The following is a 19,135-nucleotide window of genomic DNA, read 5'->3' on the forward strand; positions in this document are numbered from 1 at the left end:
ACCAGTTGGCAAATGGTTATATTAAACCTGGAACTGTGATTGTTCTAATTTTTAAGTCTGAATTTTTGCCATTATACAACACTGCCTCTCAAAATCACTCAGTTGACAAATACTTTTTGAGCGCCCATTATGTACCAGGCATTGCAGAAAATACCAGATATACAAAGATGAATTTGTGCCATTGCAGCCTCACATTTTAGCCCAATCTAGGGCAGAAATAAGAGTTATAAATAAATAACTGCAACACAATGTAATAAGCGCTATGAAAGTCTGTATGTGAATACCATATAATAACGAAAGTGTTTGCTCTGTGTAAGGTAGCAAACAATCAAAGAAGGCTTCACTTATGAGAAAAAAAATGCTTGGTAAAAAAGAGAACTTAAATTAAATATTTTTTAAAAGATTTATTTGAGAAAGAGAGAGAGCGCGCACACGATGGGGGTGGGGCAAAAGAAGAGGGAGAGAATCCCAAGCAGACTGGGTACAGAGCCCCATACAGGACCCTGAGATCATGACCTGAGTCAAAATCAAGAGTCGGATGCCTAACAATGAGCCATCCAGGAACTCCTTTATTAAATTAAATATTGATGCAACTCTTAAGTTGAAAGTTGAAGAGCGGGGTTTGCAGATGGACAATCAAGATAAAAATATTTTAGAGAGGAAGAAGCCTTATTTGCAAAAGCACAAAGTTTCAGAAAATCCTAAGCAGTTTAGTATAGCTAAAAAATACAATACTTGTGACAAGTGGTAAAGAAGTAATAACAGGCCAGGTCAGGGAGATTCTCATATGCCATGCGAAAAAAAGAGTCTGGACTTTACCCTGTAAGAAACCGGGGGCCTTTCTTAGACTTTAATCAGGCCACTAGTTTACAAAGATTACCTTGTCAAATACTGAAGAATAGATGTGAAGGCAGGGACAACCTTTTAGAAGTCAGTCCAGGTAATACAATTTATAATTTCTTGGCTTCAGACTCCTATATTTAATTACCTACCTGACATTTTGGACACGTCACAGACATTTCTAGCCTAAACGTCCAAAACCAAAGTCTTATTTCTCCACCAAACTTGTGCGCTCCCTGTCTAATCTCTCAGTAATAGTATAACCATGCAAGTTACTCAAACCAGCAACTTGGATTCACTCTTGATTTCTCCCTCTCCTTGAGCCACCAAATTAAATCCATTTATTATTAATTATTCCGAGGGCATATCTCAAATGCATCCATTTCTTTCCAGTTCCATTGCCATCCAAAGCTATCACTGCTCAACTGGAATACTGCAATAGCTCCCAAATGCACTCCCTGACATTTTCCTTAATATCAGTTGGTTTCCTTAAAGCACTTATTATAATTAGCAATTCCTTTTATCTATTTACTTGAATTTTGTCTTTCCCTCCTATTAGAATGCCTTCATAAAATCAAGGACCTATTAGAATGCCTTCATAAAATCAAGTGTCTTGTTTATCATTTTATTTCAGCATGCTAGCATCAGCCAGGTCAATAAACAATATCAACAGACACTATTTCATGTGTTTTATGTATATGAAGTCATTTAATCCTTACAACGACCTGCGATGTAGGTATTTTATTATCTCAATTTTAGAGATAAGAAAACTAAGGCACAGATTGTTAAGCTACTAATCTACACAAGGTCACCCAACAAATATATGGCAGAAAGTACATGGCAGAACCCAGAATCAAACCTTGGCAGCCTGGAGCCCATTTTCTTGATTATTAGCCAGCACTTCTCTTAGTTGATGCTCAATAAATATTTCTTGATCAAATAAACAAATGAGAAGAGGAACACGTTTAGGGGACATGTTAAGTTTGAAGTACTTGGAAAAGGCTATGAAGTACAGAGGGATAGTTATAATAAGTATGCAAAAGGGGCACCTAGGTGGCTCAGCCAGTTAAGTGTCTGCCTTCGGCTCAGACCATGATCCCAGACTCCTGGGATCAAGTCCCGCATCAGGCTCACCGTTCAGGAGGGAGTCTGCTTTTCCCTCTGCCCATCCCCCCGCTCATGTTTTCTCTCTCTCTCTCTCTTTCAAATAAATAAATAAATAAAATCTCTTAAAAAAATAATCAGGCAGAAGTCATCAGATTCTACTGGAAACCACATGTAAAATGCAAGCCCCTTTATAATAAAAAGTGATCATATAATTTTTAAAAATTGGACATGCTCTTAAACTGCTACCTTTCAGATCCAATTCCGTAACAAAAACATGTTTTCACAAAGCACAGAGAGTCCCACTGAGCCTTGACTGTATCTGATAAATTCTATATTATGAATATGAAATGAAACCCTTGTCATTAAGTAGCATTCAGTATCTAAATGTTAAACTTGTACTTTATTAAAATAAAGAAGTGCCAAGATGTACTTTTGACAAAATGATACCAAAATCCATCTAAAAAATACAAGAAAATATGAGAATAACAAGAAAATATGAGAATAACAAGAAAATACCTAAAAAAGAAGAGTGGAAGCACATTTTACCTTCTTGATACCAAAACATAGTCTAAAGTTAGAGAAATTAAGATAATGTGGTTCAAGTTGAAGACAGAACAATGAAAAAAAAGAGTCCAAACAAAATCAAGGATGTATAAATTGTAAAATTAAATATAAGAACAAATTTTAAATTATATATACATATTATTTTTTATCATCTAATTTATAAGCATCACAAATAACCTAGAAACTATAAAGAAAAAAGGCAGATTTCAAAAGTAAAATAATTAAAAGTATTTCATGGAAAAACAGCATTAAAAGTTAAAAAGACAAATTTCAAAATAAGAGTCAAGGCTTGCAAAAAATATATGAGAGTTAAAAACCTAAGAAGTACTTCCTTTAAAATTATTAAGAGATTATGATAAATAATAATAAGCTATTTAAAAGGTATTAAAATGCTCAACAGAATTCAATTACAAACAAAATAATGAAGAATCACTTTTTGTAATCAGATTGGATGAAATAAAAGATGGCAAGTAAGTGCTCTCAAACACTGTTAGTAAGAAAGAAAACGGGCACAACCTTTCTGAAGAGCGATTTAGGAACTATAGAGTATTTGTGGCTAAATAACCTACTTCTAAAAAGTTGAATTTACAGGATACTCAGACAAGCATATAAAGATTTGTTCACAAGAGCATTCTTTTTAAAAGTTAATAACTGACCCAACAATCCCACTTCTGGGCATACATCCAAAAGAAATGAAAACAGGATCTTGAAGATATATGTGCACACCCATGCTGGCTGCAGCATTATTCACAATAGCCAAGAGGTAGAAGCAATCTAAATGTCTATTGGCAGAGGAACAAATAAATAAAATGTAGTATATACATATACATTGGAATATTACTCAGCCTTGAAAAAGGAAATCCAGTCATACACTACAACATGGATGAAACTTGAGGATGCAATGGTAAGTCAAATAAGCCAGTCAAAGAAAGGGCACTACTGTTTGAGTTCACTCATACAAGCTATCTCAAGTAGTTGAACTCAAAAAAAGTAGAATGGTAGATGCCAAGGGCTATGGGAGGGGGAAAAGGGGAGTTGTACAAAAAGTACAGTTTCAGTTTTACAAAATGAAAAAGTTCCAGGTATCTGTTTAATGACAAGGTACATATACTTAACACTGCTGTACTATACACTTAAAAACAGTTAAGATTGTAAGTTTTATGTCTTTTACCACAATCAAAAAAGTTAATCAAAAATAATGTAAATATCCATCAAGTAGGAATTGATTATGTTAGAGACATACAATGAAATACCAGATAGCAGTCAAAAATGATATTTTAAAAATGATATTAATATATATCCAGTCATATCCACAGCCTATTGTTGAATTTAAAAAAAAAAGATTTACGAAAAATCAAGGTAGTATGATAGCATTCATGCAAATGTCTGTACCTATAATAGATCCTTAAGGATATTCACCCAAATGAAATGGTGATATCTCTGGAAAACAGTATTACATATGACTTCCTTTTTTATAGTTCCCTTGTTTTTAAATGCAATGACCACATACTATGTATGTGACAGAGAATACTTCAAAAAGAAGTGACTGCCACCGTTTGTTCCAGAATTCTAGAACGGAATTTTACATTTCTCTCTCCCTATGCATGTATAGCACATATTGGGGAATTAATAAATATTTGAGAAGATGAGTAGGGAGTAAGAGATCATAAATGAGACAGACCTGGATATGAATCTCAGTTCCAAAATTTACTGATCAAGGCCTTAAAGTCTTAATGAATGTCACTGAACACCAATTTCTTCAATTATAAATGTCACATAGCAATACTTGCAGATTGTTTCAAGAAAAATCTACTTAAAGCACTATCATTCCTGGCTGAAGAAACACAATAAAATGATGGCCACAGTCACTATTTCTTGACTTGAAGAACGCAGGACACAACAACAACAAAAAACTAAGCATCTATAGAAAACTACACTGCAAAATTATACTGAAAATTCCAACTGCATTAAGAAAACAAGAGCTCTATATTGTACACCTGAAACTAATACTACTATGTTAACAAACTTGAATTAAAATAAAAAATTACAAAAAAAAAAAAGGTAATGCCTTGACTGTTGGTCCCACAACACTGATGCTTTACTAAAAAAAAAAAAAAAATGGTGATGGACCATTTTTTATTATTAACCCTGCACCCTTCCGTAGCTTATTTCCTTCCAACCAGTCCTTAGTAGTGTGTTTGTAAATGAGGGAGTTGTTAGCTCAGAACTTCTAAGGCCATTTTTAGTCAAACAGACGACCTGAAGCCATGCTTCATGTAAGCAAAGCGGCTAAAAACATTAGAGGCACCCTCCAAAAATACACGGGTGCAGTCTAATAGTGAGCAAGTCATAAGATAGGAAAAATGGGACTCTGGGATTGAAGACTAGGGGTAGAGAATGGCATTCTGGACTTGGAAACTACCGCCATCCCATTTCACCCACACTTTCTTAAAACACAATTACATGCAGTTCAACTTCCTATCGCTCTCGAAAGAAACTACAAACTTGCCCGCCACGCCACTCCGAAAGCCACACCTGGTGTATTCGCTGCAGAATCTCCAACTCCCGCCACAGGTTTGGCTTGCGTCCGCCCCAAGGCGGAAATGACTTCAAAGGGACAAACTGAAAGTAAGAGAGTTCAAATGCCAAGAATCTAAAACCCCTGGGGGGTTCTGTGAAAACTCTTCTCTAACTACCCTTTTCTTTTATGCCTCCCTCTTCTACTAGGGTGTTGAAAAGGATTCGCCACACGCTTGCAACTGATTCCCCGCCCCAAACTCCAAATCGTTTGTCCCCTCTCATTGGCCAACGAAGTGCCATGGGTCTCTCCCAGGAACTACAATTCCCGTCAGGCCCGACGGGAACTAAAGGGAGGAAAGGACAGCGGCGGGGGCAAAGAAGATTGGGAAATGTAGTCCCCTGCAGGCCGAACAGCGCAGTAACCCCGCCTTCCCTCACTGAAGCTGGAGAAACCAGGTGTTCGGCTTAGAACCCGTTACCGCTAAAGGGAGGAGCCAAGCCCTTAAGCCGCATTCCTCACTTCCCCCGACATGGAGGATAAGAATGTTTATTCACTCCAAGGAAGCTCTATAAATATTCCCTGAAGAAATATGGTTGTCTTTCCAATATCTCCAGGTCAGTAAAAACTCCACAGAACTCCTCCACCTCAGGCTCCCAACTCGTGGGAAAAGGTGGCTTTTTTACAAGTGGGCAAAATGGCTGTCCTCTTAGTTTTACCATTGGTTGTCCTTTGCGTCCTTCAAGGGCGGTTACTTATCACCGATTGGTTCTTTTTCCCTTGAGGGTGGAGGAAGATTTGGCACGGCTCTCCCGCGGCCCGGGAGGAGATAAAGGGGTGGAGAGAAGGCAATTTGTTCGGGTCTGATTGGATGATTCTCATGTCACTCGGAGGATGTATAACCTATGATTTGTGGACTGCCCCTCAAAGAGAACGAAGAGGTGGGGCTGGTGCGTGGTGGGAAGGGGCGGGATTCTGCCAGCCGCGGCTGCCGCTGGAGCCGGTGTCCGGGCTGGTGATGGGGTTAATTCCCTTTCGTAAGACTCTTACTTGCACCCACCCAGCCCCGCCGTCGCCCTGCCGCGCCGCGCTCCAACCGCCTCCTCCTCCTCCTCCTCCTCAGTAACGCGGGTAAGAGATGCCCTCCCCTCCCCCCTCCAGCTCCCCGGGAATAACGCGCCTCGCTCCCCTCCCCCGCCCGCCAACCGGTAGCGCTAACGGAGAAGGAGGCAGGCAGGGGAGAGATGTGTGTGAGAAGGTGGCCTTCCCCGCCGAGCCATCGGCGCTCCAGCCAGGCCCCCGCCGAGGTGCTGCTGCTGCCAGCCCGCCGGGAGGTCGGGTTCCGAGGGAGCCCGGCTCGCCTGGCCCGCCGCTGCAGCTGCATCCACTACCTTGTGCCCACCGCCCCCACCCGGGGGCCATGTGAAAAGCAAACCCCTCGAGGCCTAGCGGAGGAGGCAGGGGAAAGGTTCCTGAGTCCCTGCCATGGCTGCTGCTTGCTGCTCTTGCAGCCCCAGGGACTCGGGAACCAGCCACTGCAGGCCTGCCAGGAGCGGGTGCCGTGCGTGGTTCTGCTCTCTCGGGTGGCTGGCCCGGGTGCCTCGGGCTCCCCGGCCCACCCCACGCCTCGGCCCCCCGCCTTGCACCGGGAGAATTTTCAGAAAGGAAATAAAGCATTCCGACCCGTTGGTGAAATGTGGGCATATCTTGCCTGTGGTACCAGAAAAAGCACAATGGGATTATTGAAAAGAAAGTTGAATGACTGTCAGTGCCACGGACCTCGGGGGTCAGATTTACACACCTTATGGTTGAGCCTTAGGCTCAAACCTGTTTTTGAAGTTTTTTTGTTCTCGTTTTTTGTAACTAGGTGCAGAGGAGAGTGCCTCTGCTTTTTGAGCTTGCTTTTATGTAGAAACGAATAGTTGAGGCTATCTTGTCCCGTATGTAATTGTCCTGGATAGCAAGTTAAGTAAAAGTAAGGCTTAGGAAATAGCAGATGATTTTTCTGCTATGATGTCCTAGAAAATATGTGTGTATAGATCTAAATATCCATGGTTATAGTTTGCCTAATTGTAAATCTGAAGAAACCCTTTGCTGTTAGCTTAGGTGTCATTGATTACAAGAACTTTTGAGTAATGAAAAGGTGGTTAAAGTCTAACTGGAAGCTAACCTAGTTGTAATATTTGAAAGCGTAAAATCCATGTAATATTTTATATAGTCAGCCGTGTAACTAGAGTAATTGGGCATGCTTCAATTTAATAAAATTTGGCATATTTGGGAGCGAATGCTTTTTCCTCACGCATTGATTAGGAAGGAACTCGTCTTTTCACACCTTGTGGGGGTTTTTTTTGGCTGGTTTTGGTTTTTTGTTGTTTTTTTTTTTTGCGTGGGTGAGTATATCCTTTAATGGATTCTGTCGTTCGTAGTAGACATGGCTATATCAAAGGTAAAATTTTAGGCTCACTTCTGAGGCTTAACTTGTTAAGCAAACTTGGGTTCTGAAGAAAAAATCAGAGTTTTGCCTATGTGGTAGACCATTTCTTCAGGGTCTAAGGAGAACCTACTGGCTTAATGATCTTACATATTCTAATACACTTGCATTCAGAATTACATAGATCCGAGATTCAGGGTCTGGAAGAAGTATGGATGTGTGCTAAAAAAATGAAACATAACCCTGAAAGGTAAATTCGCTCAGCTCTCCACAAAGCACTGATTTGTGTATATATATTCATGTATCATTCAGCTTAGCATTTTCTAAAACTTGTTGGTTAATTGATAAGTTATAGAATTGATACTCTCAGATCTCATATACTTTATGTACAGAAAGGGCTGATGAAAATATAGGAGGCTTTTACATTCTGTTTATTAGTGGTGGGACCCTTCTGTGAGCTTCAGCTCAGTTTCTTCATGTATAAAATTGGGATGATAGCGCTTAACTCTTGGAGTTGTGAGGATTAGAGATGAAGTATATAAAGCTCCTACTATTGTGTTTAATACTTATTATGTATTATTAAATATTAACTTATTAATGCATCGTGAGAGAATGAGTTATTTACATACACAAGATGTTGCAGACTCAGAACTTGCTCTGTTATGACAGGAGTACTATGGGAGTTTTCATTTATATAGGAGCTTAAATTGGTGAAGTTTGCTGCTAGCCATTTTCAGAGTAAAAGGTATGTGGGAAACTAGTAATCAGATACTGAAGAGTTGTTGATTTTATAGAAGGTTTTTAATTTTGCTTTAAAATCCCTGTGTTTGGAATATATTTCAAATGAATTATTTGGAATAAAAGTATGCGGTAAATTGTTGTAGTGATAAATTATTGTAAAATCTTTTAGATTTTAGTTAGCTGATAGGTGCTTCAAGGTATATACTGTTGCTAGCCATATTCACTGTGCTATCAGGCTACTCACAAGCACCTCTTTAAAACAAGAGTTAAGTAAGTCATTTGAATTCATTATGGCCATAGGCTGACTGCAGTTTTGTTGCTGTTTTTTATTCTCAGTACTTATCAGTACTTGAGTTTTTCTTTTCTGTGAAACAACATCCCAGACACATTGTTCTTTCTCTTTTCAGGCACTTTTGAAAATGTATTGGTCTTCACACATAATAGTGCCTTTTGAGTTTGTCCCAGTAGACAGATTAAAGTTTAACATGAAAAGTATTATTATGAAGTCTTCTGACAGTAAGGCCTGGACAGGGTTCAGGGCAGCTGTACCTTATGCTGAACAGTGAACGAACCCAGTACGATTGGATGCTCCTTTGGGGAGCGTTACATGGCAGCAGCAGTAGAATATTTTATAAAATTGAAATAAACTTATTCAAAAATTTTGCAGAAGAAATGCACTGCCATGCCTTGACATATAAAAAAAGATTTTCTAGTACTGGCACTTTAGAATACCTAATTATATGCATTTGAGTTGATGTTAAGTTTTAATTCCACAGAAATAGAGGAGCACTGAGAGTTAAAGGTTTTATTTTCTCCGTTCTTGAAAATGTTACAATAATAAACACTTAAGACTTAATGGATTTATAATATATTGTTGCTATTTAGATTAGAAAATTTCACTCTTAACACTTTCATGATCTATTGTAAATACTCTTGACAGTCTGTGTGTCAAAGAGGTGTGGCTCAAATAGCAGTCAACTTTTCAAATGGCTCTTGTAGCTCCAAATCATAGAATCTATACTCTTGTCTTTGTAGTCACACTTGTATACAGTGATGATAACTTATTATTTATAACTTGTAATTTAAGATAACTAAGCTACATAAAGAGCATGTCAGTTTTTTCTCAGTGTAATAGTAATTTTTCCTAAAAAAGTAAAATAGTCTTGCATTTGATCCTGTGAAATCTCATGTTTACTAGTAATACAGACATGTGCAAAGAATCAAATCGTAAAATGAAACGAAATTTTATTAAGTTAACTTTGCTTTCCAAATAAGGATATGTTATCTAAATTAAGCAAATTTGTTTGTACCTGATAAGATGTAAGCATGTGTATTTCTTTTTCAGAATTTAATTCGGTTAGTCATTGGGTGATGGTTGAAATAAGACGTGAGTTATTTAATCCTGACTCAAAGCTAGTTCTGTGTCTTATTTTCCAACAGTTTGGTTTTTTCCCAGATTTTGTCCTTGAAATTTTTGCCTCTTCTTACCTTCTTAGTCTCTACATGTGCCTATTAACTTAAATTTTTTTCCCATGAGTTTTGAAAGCCTGTACTTATGATCTTTGTTGTTCTCTTTGTCTTCTGAATTGTAGATTTGTAACTTAAAAAAAAAAAAAAACTTCTACCTGTACGCTCACTTCTCTAAGCAAATCATGAGGTTTTTGTGCCTTCTTATTTCATAAATACTAAACTATATAGCATGTTTAAATGGTTGTTCTTATAGCCTGCTTGACTAGTATTTCATATACAACTCCCTAAAAGTACTTTCTCTCGAAAAGAAATTAAGTAAAAATAAGTTACATATGTTTTTATTCATGACCTTTCTCCTTGAAGGGCAATAATTTGATATCATCTTGCCTAAGAGTTTAAAGTACTTTGATTTGACTTCTCCCAACTCTAGTTTTATCAATGACAGATAAAAATTAATTTAGTGGGCTAGTTGTACAGTTAACTTCACTAACCTTTCTTCTGCTTGAAAGAAATTCCATAACCGGTATATCACCTTATAGTCTGAGCTGGAAGTTTAACTGCAGATTTACCTTGATGATTTGTTTCTCAATAGAGAGGGAAGCTATGGAATTTAATTAGAAAAGAAAGGTTTAATGTGGGGAAAAAAACTGTAAATGTATGCAAAGCAAGGACTTAAATGAACATAAGGCCCTCATTTTTAAAGTGCTCTTGGGAGAAATGCTTACTACAGAATTGCAATGTTTAAAAATAGTATCTTTTTGCTGGTAACAACCCAAGTCCCTTCCTTGAGTGAATGGTTAAACTATTCTATATCCATACCATGGAATACTATGCAGCAATAAAAAGGAACAAAACATTGATAAAGCAACTTAGGTGGATCTTAAAGTAATTACACCAAGTGAAAAAAACAATTTTAAAATGGGACAACCATGTGGTCTCATTTATATAACATTCTCAAAATGTCAAATTATAGAGATAGAGCACAGATTAGTGGTTGTCAGGTGTTAGAGATGGGGTTTGAGGGAGCAGGATGGTTGTAAATATAAAGGGGTAGCATGAGGGATCTTTGTAGTAATGGAACGGCTCTGTATCTTGATTGTATGGAGACTACCTATATCTACATTGCATAGAAACACAGACAAATGGGGACACTTAGGTAGCTCAGTTGGTTGTGTCTGACTCTAGATTTTGGCACAGGTCATGATCTCAGGGTGGTAAGATGGAGCCTGGAGTCAGGCTCTGCACTGGGCGTGGAGCCTGCTTAAGATTCTCTCCCTCTGCCCCTCCACCCTACCCACGCAGGAGCACTTGAGCATATGCGTGCACTCTCCCTCTCTTAAAAAAAAGAAAAAGAAACAGACAAATGAGTGCATGTAAAACTGGCAAAATCTGAATAAGGTTGTATATCAATGTCAGTCCCTGCTTTTGATGTTGAACTTTATTTACATAATGCTATCATTAGGGGAAACTGAGTGAAGAGTACATGGGAGCTTTTTATACTATTTTTTTGCAACTTCCTATGAATGTATAATTATTTGAAAAATAATTAAATACAAAAACCCCCCGATATTTACATATATGTTCCTGTATAGTATTGAAAAAAAGTATAATGTTAAGCAAATACCCTTTAAAATACCATTCATACATTTTATGTTGTTCATTTGTGTTAGTTTTTCCAAGTCAAGTTCACGTGCATCTGAGCACAACAGAAATACCTCTACATCAAACATATCTAAGGTGCAGTTTCTGTTTTCATTTTATATGCCTTGTTTTCCCTAAATGGCAATTCTTTCTTCATTCTCCTTTTATAAAGGCTTGCTGCCCTTTCAGTTTTCAACCCCTCTTCATATAAACTAAAAAGAATCTGACATTAGTTATCTATATTGTTCATTTTCCAGTTGCAATAAAAAGATTTTATCAAGAGGCTATGTATTCATTATTTAACCAGATGTTTATATATTAAACCTATTGACTATCTGTAAGATAAAATAAAAGACGTTATCGTTTTGTAAAGACACACAGAACCAGCAAATAAATCATTTGGGGGAAGAAAGTGATGTAAGTGCTTGTTAAGTTACACTGTGTTTACTGTATGACCCTACACATTTTAATACAAAAATACTAAATGTTCTAAAGCAATTGGAGAGTAATGTGAGGGGGTGAAAAGTGTAGACCAACAAGTTGGGGAGGATACATTTTTTGTGATATGGATGACCTTGATCCGTTTGGAGTTAATTTTTGTGTGTGGTATGAGGTAGGGGGTCCAAATTCATTCTTTTACATGTGGGTATTATTTTTATCTCTACACTATTTGTTGAAAACACTGTTCTTTCCCTGTTGAATTGTCTTAGTTCCTTTGCTGACCATAAATGTAGGACCTTATTTCTCAACTCTAAATTCTGTTACATTGATTTATAGGTCTATCACTAGACCAGTAGTACCACACTGTTTGATTATGTAACTTTGTAACAAGTTTTGAAATTGGGACTTGAGTCCTCCAGCTTGGCTTTTTCAGGATTGTTTTGGCTATTCTGGGTCCCTTTTATTTCTTTATGTTGTTTAAGATTAGCTTGCCAGAAGCCAGCTTGGATCTTTGATACAAATTGTGTCAAACACATAGGTCAGTTTGGCAATTTGGGGAATATTACCATTTTTAACAGTATTGAATGAGAGTGTGTTAAGATTCATGTGTAAGATTCATTCATGTGTTAAGATTCATTTAAAAAGAATAGTACACTCATTGCATGTTAATATAAATGCCATATTTTTATGAAAAATAACTTTTCAGAATTCAAAAATAGCAAGAAGAATGGGATTGTTTTACATTTTTGCAAATCTCCTTAATATCTGACTTATCAGAAGATAGCTGGGTTCTTATATCTGTTTTTGCATTCACTCTGATAGGACATGTGATTTTGGTTGAAATATAAGAAGACAGTTTGGCCACAAACCAATATTCAGAAGAAAAGTGAGGGACCTCATGGACCCTTTGAAAGGATCTTGATCGACAGTGGTTCTTGAACCACCCTTTGAAAACAGCTTGTCCAGTAGAAAGAAATATATGTTTGGAAACTTAAAGACTTGATTAAATATCACAAGTCTGCCACTGAAGAACTGATATGATTTTGAGCAAGTAACTTAGCCTTTCAATCTGTTTCTTCGTCTGTAAAATGGGGATAATGACGCCATACTTTGAAGGGAGGAAACAAATCATGCCTGCAAGGTTTGGGGTATATAGAAACCACCAAAGAATCGATTCTTGTTCTTTTTCATTTATGCTTGTCCACCTCTGTCTATTGTATGGGATTAGCTAATTTTTTTTCCGCTGAAAGTTTACATACCACAGCATGGTAACCTTTATGTAAATTTGGTTCATTGTAGTAGTATTTACTTAAGAGTGGAGTTTTATTCATACAGTCTTTTATTATCATTCCTTTTAGTTACAAATCATGGTAAGAAGGAAAGAGAAGGGTCAACAAAGAAGGTAAAAGAATTTATCAGAAATGAGGGAGTAAAATTGATGCCTCCTTTAAGACCATTTGTCACTCACTCCAGTCCTGCTATTAATGTTGAAGAATGAAGGAAACTGCAAAAAACAAACAAACAAACAAAAAAAGTCTGCCTTAAATTAAAGAATGGTTCTTTAGCATGTATTTTCCCTGTTAAAATTAATAAAATTGAAGTATAAATGACTCCAAATCTTTAAGGATTCTATAATACTGAACCGAATCATATATAATATTCTAAAAAAAGAAAAAACCCTTGCCACTAAAACTCTATATCATTAGAGTGGTAAGTTTAACTTTGCATTTATCTGCAAAGCTAAATAACGTTAATTGATTGTTGCTATATAGGACATGAAAATTCATCAGCAAGTATTTATTGAAAACTTACTTTGTATCCTCCACTGGTTTTGTAAAACAGAGAATGCCCTTGCCCCCCTAGATCTCATTTTCTTGTGGTGAGACGAAGAGATGAAATATATATAAAATATAATGTCAGATAGAAATATAGAAATAATTGCAATGAAAACAAAAGCAAGTTGAGAGCTTAAGGACTGACGGAATGAGGTGTAGGGTCTATGTGAGACAGGGTGACCAGGAAAGACCTCTTGACATTTGAGCAAACACTTGAATGAAGTAAGGGAACAGCCGTGAGATATGGAAGGGAAGAACATTCCAGGTAGAAGGTACAAAGTACAAAGGCCCTGAAATGGAGGCGATGGAGATGGAAGTTCTACTTGTTTACTGATGTTCAGGAGCGTGGTCCTGAAGACAGCATTTAAAGGAACAAGTACATTAAGAACACTTTGAGGTGTGGTTCTGGGACTATCAACTGTGCATATTTTTAGCCAAACGAATCATTTCCACTGTAGAGCTTCTTAATGCCAAATGTACTGGATTTTAAGGGACATTTGCAAAGTCTAAACCCAAATCTTTAATCTTCACTTATCGAGGATTTCTTGTCTTTTCAGTGCTAAACCAAAAGATGCAGTACTATTTCTTAAACAAACTTACCTGCATTTACATAGAGCGGTAAGCACATCTTTATGTTGGAATGTGAGAATTCATCTGGTCCAACCTCAGTAGTTCTCAGGGATCAAGTCCAGTGGCAGTCACCTGGGCAGCTTGTCCTAAAGTTATCTGCTTTTCATTTCCTTTCTTCTTCCAGGGGGTATTAGAATGAGGACAAGGGGATAGAGATGCCTGGCTCCTGGCTTTCAAGCCAGCTATTGTGGGGATCTGATAGGACAGAGAAATCAGGCAGACAGTCATTTAGCCTTTGCTTGAACTATTCTTGTGACAGGAGTACATTTCAAAGGGACTTCTTGTCTCTGTATTTCTTTGTTTCAGCATCTTCAGGTATATAGTCATAGATACGGATATATAATATATATACAGATGTGTCCATATCAGTGTAGATTTGTATGTTTATATTTGTGTGTGTGTGTATATATAGATCTTTTTTTTTTTTTTTTTTGATGTATGGTGGAAGGGCATAGTTAGAGGAGAGGAAGTCCAGTTGGAGGAGGAGAGCATAATTGAAATCTTAATCATAAAGGTGCATCAATATCCATGTCAAAAATATCCCAGTCAAAAAGTAGTGCCCCCAGAGAGTAGAAACTGAGGTGTGGGTAAGGACGGGAAACTTTACCTGCCCAGGTGTAATACCCTCCGGCTTGGCCTAGTTGTCCTATTAAGGGGGAAAAGGGAAAGGAGAAGTAACTCGTAAATGTCCTCAGTAGGTATGTGTCTCCCCATTTGATTCCCTCTGGGTGTTTAGCACTCTCCTTAGACTTACCAGGTTGTATTCCATATTATTACTGGCTGAGAAACTCCATCTAGTCCTCAAAGTGCATTAGATCTTGTCACAAAACCAGGCAGCTAGACCATAATGATATCACTTTCTGGCTTTAGGTTTTTATCTTACACAAGGTGGTACAATCACAGGAAAGAAATGTTTTGGGGGCGCCTGGGTGGCACAGCGGTTAAGCGTCTGCCTTCGGCTCAGGGCATGATCCCGGCGTTATGGGATCGAGCCCCACGTCAGGCTCCTCTGCTATGAGCCTGCTTCTTCCTCTCCCACTCCCCCTGCTTGTGTTCCCTCTCTCGCTGGCTGTCTCTATCTCTGTCGAATGAATAAATAAATAAAATCTTTAAAAAAAAAAAAAAAAAAAAAAAAAGAAATGTTTTGAAGGGCAGTTTTTAAAACTATATTTAAATCATTTTGATAAGTTGATTTGAAAAATATGCTCAGAATTAAGTGTTTTGGTTTTTTTAACTCGGGTAATTTTTGCCAACTTGTGTGTCTTTTGAAGTCAAAAATATTTCACTAAAAAAAGGAAAAAATAAATTAAAATTTTAAAAAACATTTTATATTATTTAATACACTCAACAGATTGTAAGCTTTACTTTTTGACTGAGATAAAAACTGAACCAGTTTAAAACTCACTGCTTTTCTAAAATGAACTTTTTGGAAAGTTTGTACTTTTTAAAAGCTTTTTTAAAAATCAAAACAGTGCATTGCACATAAAAATCAAATAGTACAGTGGATCTGTAATTGATTATCATTCCCTTGTCTACTATCTTATTTGCATTCAGGAGTCTCTTGAAGAGAGCTAGAATGTACTTAGCACCAAAAATCAAATGCATTCTTCTTTATGCTCCCATCAGTTTATCAAAACCATGTGACATTGTTTTCTTACACATTGGAAGCATGGATTTTCTATAAGTTTTAAAAATTTATCCTGGAGTTTCTAATTGTCTTTTTATCTGATTGACAAGCAGTAAGGTACCATCAGCATATCCTCAAAGTTATTCAGTCTGTTTCCTGGAGGCCTCTTTACCTCAGAGATTTTCTCTTGGACTCTTGTTTCTTGCCCTCATCCTGGGACTTCCCTTCTGCTCTTTGAGGTTGAGTCAACTGTTCGCTGGCTTCTGTGGATCCTTCCTCTCTCTCATTTTGCTAGGTTATAGCCTGAGCTATTTTCCTTAAAAAGGTTGCTTGAGAAGTAAACCTTTTCAGACCTCAGATGCCTTTAGAAGTCTTTATTCTGCCATCATACCTGATGGAGGGTATAGAATGCTAACTTCAGAGTCGTTTTCCCGTTGTACCTCTACATGTCGCTGGTGTCTTCTAGCATCTGGGTTGCTTTTGAGAAATCTGCTGCTGAAGTTTTCCAAGCATAAACAAAATTTGATAGATGACTCATTTCTACAGTTATTAACATTTTGCTCTGTTTGCTTTATTCTATGTCAGTCCATCTCATTTTTTTTGACAAATTTCAAAATAAATTTCAAAGATCAGTATACTTCACTCCTGAACACTTTAGCATGCATGTAATTAACTAGAGATCAGTATTTGATTATTTTTAATGGGTAAATATACATAGAGAAAATGCATAAATCAGGAACCTAACATTCAGTAATTTTCAACAAATTGTATACATAGACTCATGTGTCTGTCAAGATATAGAACATTACCATCACACCATTAAACAACGACCAAAAGTTTTGATTCTTTTTCATCATGTATTTTCCTGTGGTAGGACTTACATAAATGGAATCAGACAATATGTGCTCTTTTGTGTAAGGCTTCTTTAACTCAGCATGTTTTTCACATTTATCCATGTTGTTGCATGTATGAATGAATAGTTGCTTTTTTACTGCAGAATAGTATTTTATTGTATAAATGTGCAATTCGTTTTTCTATTCTGTCGATTGCCACCTGTGTGCTGTTTCTGCTTTTTATCTATTATAAATAAAGCTGTTTGACTCACAAGAGTATTTGAGAATAAGTTTTAAATCTTCAAATTAGAAACACCTGCTAACATGCAATGTACAGCACAAAAATCCATTTGTTTATTTCTTTCTGCCATTCTTTTCCTAGATCTTGGATTTTTGTTAATACAAAATTAAGAAACAACTTAGCTGAGAATATTGTCATGCTTTTTTATTTCTTGCTATACAAAGAGCAAGTAAGGGGGCGCCTGGGTGGCACAGCGGTTAAGCGTCTGCCTTCGGCTCAGGGCATTATCCCAGCGTTCTGGGATCTAGACCCACATCAGGCTCCTCTGCTATGAGCCTGCTTCTTCCTCTCCCACTCCCCCTGCTTGTGTTCCCTCTTTCACTGGCTGTCTCTATCTCTGTCAAATAAATAAATAAAATCTTAAAAAAAAAAAAAAAGCAAGTAGGAAGATTATTTAAAATCATCCCCATTAAAAAAAAAATAATCTCTACACCCCATATGGGGCTTAAACTCACAACCCCCAGATCAAGAGTCACATGCTCTACTGATTAAGCCAGCCAAGCACCCCATAAAGTCATCCCCCTTTTTTAAAGTTTTGAACATTCTTATTGAAATATTAGGATAAACCTGTGTTTCCTAGTCCATTGGCTGATTTTAGGTAATTGGGTGTTTAATTGTCTTTCCTAGAAGTTAGCATTTCAGCACATAAAGTCATTGAATTTTAGACGTAGACGTTTTTAGGAATATGTTAATTTGACATTAATCAACTTTTACATGAATCACCCTAAATCTAGAGAGGCATGACCTTTTGAGTTATGTTTTGTGTCTACTATGCAGGAGTACTGTGTATTTTGCCCATTTTTTAATAAAGATCGTTACTTCTACTAGTAATTGTTTTTGGAATTTTAAAGACCCAATTTTAAAATCGTATATACATGATCTAGAGGGTCTTTTCTAGCTTTAAAGTTTTGTTTTTTTAATAGTAAATTAAGAATGAAATTTTCTGGTTGCCATATTACATTACACAAAAGGGTTACCCTGGTATAATGTTTCAGTGTACACATTCCATGGCTTTTTGTGAGTGTTAATGTTATGCCTAATGAATGCTGATTTTGAAATTTAATTAAAACAAAAAGAGAGTAGTGTCTTTTGTAGTCTACTGTTCAGGCTGTGTTTGTGTCATATGAAAATTATTTTATGGCTTTTCTGAGAACTATATGCAGCTGCTACACAACGTTTCAGTAGCATTTATGTTACTACTGAAATGGAAAACCCAGTAAATAAAATAGGCAACAGTTTAAGAGGATTGATTTAAATGTTAAATACTGCTAATGTCTACTTGGACTTTATGGGCATATAACACCTATACTTTAATTTTAGAAAGGACTTATTCATCTTTTCTCATGTCATTTTCTCTTGGTTTATGTGGCATTTGTGAAAATGCTTAAAGAAATGCTGGTACTGAGATAAGGGATAATTGATGTTCTTGCTTGTGAAAATTCCACTAAGATCACAGAAATGACTACTAAATAAATTGCTTCTGTCCTTGAAGACATAACCTCTGCTTTCAAGAAGCTCATGACTTAGTGGAAATCCATTAGAGTCAAAATTTCCGTATTATAAATGGCTGCAGCTTCCATTTCCTTTTCTTGATTTCTCCTCCACCTACTTATTCTTCTCTTCTTTCCCCTTGTCTCTGGACACATTTACTTAAAGATAGGACAGGATGAATGAGCTATGAAAAAGGAGGAGCAAGGGGCACCTGGCCAGCTCACTTACTAGAGCATGCCATTCTTGATTTTGGGATTGTAAGTTCGAGCCCCCCCACAGTCGATGTAGAGATTACTTACAAATGAAATCTGAAAGAAAAAGAAAAGAAAGAAAGAAAGAAAGAAAGAAAGAAAGAAAGAAAGAAAGAAAGAAAGAAAGAGAAAGGGCAAGAGTCTCAATCAGTGGTCTTTTTAATTAAATATATGAAGTTCCAAGGATTACATGGGCTTTATTTACCCTTCTAAATGCACAATAGAAAACCAAGTGAAAGTTGCTGGTCCGGTAACCATTAATTGAATTGTTTTTACGTATCCTATCATAAAATCCTGTAATAAAGAATACAGGCATTCTAGGGGCGCCTGGGTGGCTCAGTTGGTTAAGTGTCTGCCTTCGGTTCAGGTCGTGGTCCCAGGGTCCTGTGATGGAGCCCCATGTTCAGGGACTCC

The 19,135-nt window shown here is 37.0% G+C and overlaps 2 protein-coding genes across 17 annotated transcripts in view; one reads left to right on the plus strand and one right to left on the minus strand.

Moving 5' to 3' along the window:
* ZRANB3 (zinc finger RANBP2-type containing 3) overlaps nucleotides 1-5,495 on the minus strand; it is a 302,241-nt gene extending 296,746 nt beyond the window's left edge. The window contains exon 1 of one of the 2 annotated variants that reach the window (XR_008960724.1): nucleotides 5,047-5,494. The gene's annotated coding sequence lies outside the window, so the exon portion shown is untranslated. Of the gene's footprint in view, nucleotides 1-5,046 lie in introns of both variants that reach the window. The other variant, XM_026510087.4, reaches the window with a different exon arrangement.
* Nucleotides 5,473-19,135, plus strand: part of R3HDM1 (R3H domain containing 1) — a 195,761-nt gene continuing 182,098 nt past the window's right edge. For 8 of the 15 annotated variants that reach the window (XM_048214544.2, XM_048214547.2, XM_048214550.2 and 5 more), the window contains exon 1: nucleotides 5,984-6,160. The gene's annotated coding sequence lies outside the window, so the exon portion shown is untranslated. Of the gene's footprint in view, nucleotides 5,647-5,936; nucleotides 6,161-19,135 lie in introns of those variants that run through there. The other 7 variants (XM_044388238.3, XM_048214543.2, XM_048214549.2 and 4 more) reach the window with 4 other exon arrangements.

This window comes from Ursus arctos, unplaced genomic scaffold (genome assembly GCF_023065955.2).
Source record: "Ursus arctos isolate Adak ecotype North America unplaced genomic scaffold, UrsArc2.0 scaffold_1, whole genome shotgun sequence".
Taxonomy (NCBI): Eukaryota; Metazoa; Chordata; class Mammalia; order Carnivora; family Ursidae; genus Ursus; species Ursus arctos.